The sequence below is a fragment of the Pristiophorus japonicus genome, chromosome 15, assembly GCF_044704955.1.
Source record: "Pristiophorus japonicus isolate sPriJap1 chromosome 15, sPriJap1.hap1, whole genome shotgun sequence".
Classification (NCBI taxonomy): domain Eukaryota; kingdom Metazoa; phylum Chordata; class Chondrichthyes; family Pristiophoridae; genus Pristiophorus; species Pristiophorus japonicus.
The window spans coordinates 77,946,783-77,954,819 of NC_091991.1; positions in this window are offsets into that span (position 1 = coordinate 77,946,783).

An 8,037-nucleotide genomic window follows, 5' to 3' on the forward strand; every position below is an offset into this window, starting at 1 on the left:
AGGTAATATACAGAAGGCCCATGAATTAATTGAATGGTAGAACTGAATGGTAGGCTTAAGGGGAGGAATGGGCTACTTCTATTTCTTTATTCCTGAATAATCGTGTATACATGGGATTGTGGCATGTGATTCAGTGAGACTGCGCACAATCTCTCTCTTTCTGTAGAGACCATTTCAGGTAGCAGAGTCACTTAAATCGCTGGAGAAATACCACCAACGATGTCTCCGCAAGATCCTGCAAATCCCCTGGGAGGACAGACGCACCAACGTTAGCGTCCTCGACCAGGCCAACATCCCCAGCATCAAAGTACTGACCACACTCGATCAGCTCCGCTGGGCGGACCATAGAAACATAGAATAGAAACATAGAAAAATAGGTGCAGGAGTAGGCCATTCAGCCCTTCTAGCCTGCACCGCCATTCATGGCTGAACATGCAACTTCAGTACCCCCTTCCTGCTTTCTCGCCATACCCCTTGATCCCCCTAATAGAAACATTGTTCGCATGCCTGACACAAGACTCCCAAAGCAAACGCTCTACTCAGAACTCCTATACGGCAGGCAAGCCCAAGGTGGGCAGAGTAAATATTTCAACGACACCCTCAAAGTCTCCTCGATAAAATGCAACATCCCCACTGACACCTGGGAGTCCCTGGCCAAAGACCGCCCTAAGTGGAGGAAGTGCATGTGGGAGGGCGCTGAGCACCTCGAGTCTCATCGGCGAGAGCATGCAGAAATCAAGCGCAGGCAGCGGAAAGAGCGTGCGGCAAACCAGTCCCACCCTCCCTTTCCCTCAATGACTGTCTGTCCCAACTGTGACAGAGACTGTAATTCCTTTATTGGACTGGTCAGTCACCTAAGCACTCAATTTTAATGTGGAAGCAAGTCTTCCTCGATTTCAAGGGACTGCCTATGATGATGATCACTTAAACATGATATAAAACAAATCAACAACTTGAATCACTAGAAAATAAACTATCTCATAACACAGGGAGTACTTCACCCGTTCACCTTTCCGGCTTATAGATTATGCTTTCATGATGTTATGAGGCTTATTTTCCAGTCAACAACTGGACTCTTTTTGTCTAAATGGACAGAATTTTAGCATGGTGCCACAGCCGACTGTGGAATCACACATATTTTTAAGCCTAGACCTGAGACAAGTAGAATGTTTACTGCATTACAACAGTCAAAAGTACTTCATTGGCTGTAAAGTGCTTTGGGATGTCCTGAGGTTGCAAAATGTGCGATATAAAGGCAAGTCTTTCTTTTATGCCTGATGGCATTTGATTTTCCGAGTAACAGCAACACCAGGGAGGCAGCTGTACTGTATGTCGTACAAGTGGCAGAAAGATAGGTTAGTCTCTTAGTGCTAGGTCTCTTGCTTTTCCTTACCAAACATAAACCAAAGGACTTGATATTTTCTCTGAAACGTTAACTCTGTTTCTTTCTCTCCACAGATGCTGCCTGACCTGCTGAGAATTTCCCACATTTTCTGTTTTTATTTCAGACTTCCAGCATCCGCAGTACTGTGCTTTTGCTATTTTCCCTGTCTGCCATCCCATAATTATTTATCTAGCAATTCAAAATACTCATCTTAACACAGGCAAGCAGTGTTGTTTTGTAGCAAACAAGGTAGTCAAATACTCACTACAAAGTTCCACAAACAGCAAGGAACAGTTAGTCTGCTTTGATGGTGTTGGTTAAGGGTTGAATGTTGGCCAGGATACTGGAAGAACTCCCGGCTCTTTAAGAAAATGTCCCATAAACATCTTTTATGTCCACCTGAAGTAAATATGAATCCCAGGTAATATTGGAATTCATGCTTAAGGCCTGTTGACCAGCAATCAAGAGTTCAACTATGTGAGCCACCATGAGACAGGAACATCTTCAGCCCAGAAAAATTACACCTTGGGTATAACCATAGTTGATTTGAGGAAAACGAGAGGAAAAATGACAACAACAACTTGCGTTAACATCCGAAGGCATTTCATTGAGGCATTATCATACAAAGGTATATGTCAAGCCAGAGAAGGAGATGTTAGGACGGATGACCAAAAAGCTTGGTCAGAAGTAGGCTTTAAGGAAGTTCTTAAAGGATGAACAGGAGGTGGAGAGGCGGAGGGGTTTAGGAAGGAAATTCCAAAACACGGGGCCTAGGCGGCTGAAGGCATGGCCTCCAATGGTGGAGTGAAGGGAAGGGGATTGCATAAAAAGCAAGAGTCAGAGGAACGGAGAGCTCTGGAAGAGGTTATGGAGCTAAGGAGGAATGAGGATAGGAAGGCATTTGAACAGGAGAGTGAGAAGTTTAAACTGAAGGAATTGGGGGACCGGGAGCCAATGTAGGTCAGCAAGGACAGGGCCAATGGTTACGAAGGATTTGGTGTGGCAAAGGATGCAGGCAGTAGAGTTTTGGATAAGTTGAAGTATACAGAGCATGGAGGATGGGAAGTTGTCCAAGAGAGCTTTGAATTAGCCAAGTTTCAAGGTGACAAAGGCATGGATAAGAGTTTCGGCAGCAGATAGGCTGAGGCAGGAACAAGACTGAGAAATGTTATAGAGGTGTAAATAGGCCTCCATTGTGACGGAAAGGGTTGGAAGCTCAGCTTGGGTTGGAATAGGACACAAAAGGGCTGGATTTTTGGCAACTTTTTGCCGGAGGGTCAAATCGCGGCGAAAACTCGGTCGACTTTTTGCGGAGGCGCCTCCATGTACCATCAGGGAGAGGTGCGCTGACATGAAACGACGTGCAACGTGCAGATTGCGTTGCTGTCGTACTTTCGTCACTCTCCCGACCCTTACGCCACGCCCAGAATACCGACAGGGCCAGCAGCAGTAAGTATGAAGACCTGCAAAAAAGATAAGTTAAATTTTTTATTTTTTTATTAGTTTTCAGCGATTTAGTAGGTAAGGGTTTTGTGAATGTTTTGTGAATGTTTTGTGAATGTTTTTTTTTGTTTTCCCCCCTTGCCGTGAATTCTCATACAACGCCGACGTTACCGATGACGTAAAGGCCGAAAATTAGGCCTAAAAACGGTAGCGCAGCAAAAACGGTAATTTTTGGTGTAAAACTACTGTTTTTGCCGAAAACCGAAGATCCAGCTCTAAGGATGTGAACAATCCGGTTCAACCTGAGACTGTGGCCAGAAAGAATATAAAGTTTGTGGTGTGGACCGAGGAGGACAGCTTCAGCATCACATGGTTTAGCTGGCGGAAACTGCAGCTCAACTGAGACTGGGTGCCAGGTTAAGCAGCCTAACAGCAAAGAGGCAGTGGAGGGGTCGAAGGAGGATTGTGGAGGGAGAGATGGGTGCCATCAGCACACATTTGGAAGCTGACGCCATCCAGAAATGTCCATTTTGAACGTTCATACTGGACCTTTAGGAGAAGATTTTAGTCACCAGCTGACTGTCAGTCACTGCATTCCCCCCTCACCCCACAAGAAGAATGTCACAGCAGTAGAATTTGTGTCAATGCAGATATCAGTATAATTGCTGGAACTCTCGTTATTAATGTCATTACTCGATCTGCTGCAATGTCACATTTTAATTAGCCTTTTAATTGCAAGGTCGACGATTTGTGGTGTTAATCATGTGGAAGTCTTAATTCAGCATAATGTGATTTGAACTGGAGATGAAATTCAAAGTAATTTCTTGAATCTAATTTTGCCCAGACGCTATTATCCTGGGAATGGGGTGGGACTAAATTGAACAAACATACAAATCTCTTCTGATAGTTTCCAATTTTCCAGTTTAAAGCATTTTAAACTTCATGCAACATTTCTGCTCATTTTAATTAAGTGCAGTGAATGGAGTAACAACAGCTAACACTTGAGCATTGCAAAGCTGATTCCTATTTGAGATTTAGATTTCTGCTAAATCAAATTCAAGAACATTCAATTGTCATTGTTCACTCCGAATGAATAAAGACAATCTACAACCTGCAGGTCTCTCCGGCACCCCAGATCATCAACTGCTTACACTCTCATCCCTACCTTTGCCACTTCCAGACTCAACTATTCCAATGCTATTCTGACCATTTCCCCATCCTCAATCCTCTGTAAACGTCAGCTGATCCATTACTCTGCTAGCCTGCATCCTACCTCTCACCAAGACACACTCACTCGTTAGTCCTCTCCTTGCTGACTCACGTTGACGCCCGGTTCGACAAACCGCTAATGAACTAACGCAACCCTGCTTCTACCTGCAGATCTTTAGCCTGGCTCTTACAAATGATCTATATGTAAAATCCTCTCTCTCTCTCTTAACACAACCAAACCAGCAACTTCCTGCCCTTGCTGGGGTTTCAGCATGAGAACAGAAGCCAAGCACATCCAGGTTGGAAAAAGTCAGAGGTGGATTTGATGGGAATAAGAAAAAAGATAGAGATACAACTGGTTGAAAATGAAACAGAATTATAGACGAAAACAACATTATTGTATCTGTACATGTAGATGCACAAATATAATGGCCGTATTCTGCTGGGCATCTGGGTGCAAATCCGAGAGGAATGGTCAGTAGAAATCAATGATGCACCTTTGTGTTACACTGTGATTTCTCCCCAGCTGGGGTGGAGTACTTGCAAGTATCCACTGCAATGCAGGAGGGACATAAAGGCACCTCATTTTCTTCAGAGAAGAATGGAGAAGAAGTAGGCTCTGCACCCAACCCCACTCAGATCAGAAGGGGTGAAAGGGGCAGGCAGCAAGACCAACAATGGTTGAAATAAATAAGTGTCATCTTTTTCCTATGGCCAGCAACAAAGCTCTCAGGATGGGGGCCTTGTGGCTGCTGTTTCAGCCCTACATCCACTTGCTTGCCTGAGAACATCAGATACTATTTTTATGAATCGTATACTCACATCAGAGCTGTAAAAATGCTCATCTTTTTAACACAGTAAGTAGTTGACAAAAAGCTGATGGGAAGTTGAATGGATTTAACGTGCCAGAAGGCAGCTGCAGAAAAGTGGATGACATGAATTCAAGGAGCAAAATTCACCTACTCTAATCTGTCAGTTTGATGGACGTCTGCTAAATTCGGGGTTCAATCCAATTGCTGCTGCAAAAGTGAAGCTCTTCGTACATTCAGGTTTAAGAACATAAGAACATAAGAAATAGGAGCAGGAGTAGACCGCACAGCCCCTCGAGCCTGCTCCACCATTCAATAAGATCATGGCTGATCATCGACCTCAACTCCACTTTCCCAGCTCAATCTCCATATCCCTTGATTCCCCTAGAGTCCAAAAATATATCTATCTCAGCCTTGAATATATTCAGTGACCTCTGGGGCAGAGAATTCCAAAGATTCACAGCTCTTTGAGTGAAGAAATTCCTTCTCATCTCTGTCTTAAATGGCCTACCCCTTATCCCGAGACTGTGCCCCATAGTTTTAGACATTCCAGCCAGGGGAAACAACCCTGTCAATCCCCTTCAGAATCTTGTATGTTTCAATGAGACCACCTCTCATTCTTCTAAACTCTAGAGAGTGTAGGCACATTCTACGCAATCTCTCATCATAAGACAAATCTCTCATCCCAGGAATCAATCTAGTGAACCTTCATTGAACCACTTCCAAGGCAAGTATATCCTTCCTTAGATAAGGAGACCAAAACTGTGCACAGTACTCCAGGTGTGGTCTCACCAAGGCACTATACAATTGTAGCAAGACTTCCTTGTTCTTATACTCCAACCCCCTTGCAATAAAGGACAACATGCCATTTGCCTTCCTTATTGCTTGTTGTACCTGCAGGCTAGCTTTCTGTGTTTCTTGCACAAGGACACCCAAATCTCTCTGAACACCAACATTTAAAAGTTTCTCACCATTTAAAAAATATTCTGTTTTTCTATTCTTCCTGCCAAAGTGAATAACCTCACATTTCCCCACATTATACTCCATCTGCCACTTTACTGCCCACTCACTTAGTCTGTCTATATCCCTTTTCAGATGCTTTGTGTTCTCCTCACAGCTTGCTGTCCCACCTAGCTTTGTATCATCAGCAAACTTAGATACATTACACTCGGTCCCTTCATCTAGGTCATTAATATAGATTGTAAATAGCTGAGGACCCAGCAAAGATCCTTGTGGCACCCCACTAGTTACAGACTGCCAATCTGAAAAAGACCCATTTATCCCTACTCTCTGTTTTATGTCCGTTAACCAATCCTCTATCCATGCTAATACATTACCTCCAATCCCATGAGCCTTTATCTTGTGTAATAATCTTTTATATGGTGCCTTATTGAATGTCTTTTGGAAATCCAAATATACTACATCCACTGGTTCCCCTTTATCTACCCTGCTGGTTACATCCTCAAAAAACTCTAATTCCTAGATTTCAAGAACAGTTTTAATTGCAAAGAAAAATAAAAGAAGGACAGAGATTTACAAGCAAGGATATTTGTCATTATATGTTATGAAAACAATCAGGCAGCCCTGTAATCTATTAACCCCAAGTTGCTGTACTGGTGCCTGGTAGGGCACAAGTCTCTTGAACTCAGACATGCTGCCATGGAGAAGAGTTCAGCAGAGGCCCAGCATATGAGAGGGATGAGAAGGAAGTACCTTGGAAAAAAGGTCTCCTGTAATGGCCTATAGGGTAAAGACACCATCTCAGTTGGGAAGAGGTTACAGCTGGCCTCAGCAACATTAGCCTAAAGAGAGAAAATGCCACCACAGTTGCCCTCCCTAATCATTATCTGCTGGAAAGTGAACAATGGTAAACTTCGGCTTAAAACTAGAGTGGAAGTTACCCCCATAGACAAACATGCACAAATATATTCAGTGTTTGTAACGTCTTTGAATGCAACAAAATGAAATAGCTTGTCAATAAAAAAAATTGCTACTTTGTGAGAACGCACATTAACTTTTAATGAAAGAGCAGCAAGCCACTGCTTCCTGCTAGTTACAGGACTCATCATCATAACACCCTCCAGTGCAAATTAGAGAGCCACGTCCTTCGTGTGGGTTATAGCCTTCTGCTAAATGTGGCTTATTTGATGCCAACACGCCTGGCCTTTCCACTTCTACTAATGGGGAGCAGTAAAGTATTTACCATTTTGTTCTCATTACTGGGTCTCAGTGATGGACCTCTATTCCAAGGCCTGGAACTAGGCACTATTCATTTAGCAAGTTTCTTGTGCAACAGTGCCGACACTCCAAAAGTACTTCATTGGCTGTAAAACACTTTGAGACGTCTGGTGGCCGTGAAAGGCGCTATAGAAATGCAAATCTTTCTTTCTTCTTTCTAGAAACTTAACTGGCTAGTTAAAAATAATAATGGGTCAGTAATAAATGGTGTTGAAGATAATGCTCATCAAGGTTAAAGGGCAGCAAAATTAACATCTTTCTGCTGATCCATTGTTATTGGTGAACAAGAATCCTATTTTTTTGGTAGGTGAAAGTGCAATTGTGTTCTTCTTCTGCCATTTCGAGCAGAGGTGAAACACAGTGCAAAGTGACATCAAACCTGGTGTATATAAAATGGACGTGCTTATTTGTACTGCCAAAATGGTCGCGATGCTCCACCCTTTGTCTATGATTGGTCCCCTTGGAGGATAAGCCACACCTTAACTGGAACCGCCCATCCCAAGGTCTCACTGGCTTTGCAAATTGTAACTCGATCCACTTTGACTTCCTGAAGCGACAGAGGACAGAGCTCCCCAGAAGACAGCAAGGGTCAGCCAAAGTGCCTTACCCCAGTCCAAGTGCATGTCTCCCCCAGCCAAAGTGCCTTACCCCAGCGCAAGTGCATCCTTCCACCCCCTCCCCACCCCATCATAGATTGGGTAGGCATTGTGGATGGATTGTTAACAGGTTTATTGGGTATGAAGTGAATAGTGACAGTGTCGTGACTTGAGAATATCATCTACTCCAATTATGTCCCTTGTAGGGCGTTGTAAGAACATGATCTGTCTTCCCTGAGTTCCCTCTCTCCCCTCCGATCCCCCCCACCCATGTCTCTCTCCCCGAGCCTCTCTCTCCAACAGCCTCTCTCTCCCCCAGCCTCTCTCTCCCATAGTATCTCTCTCCCCCGGTCTCTCT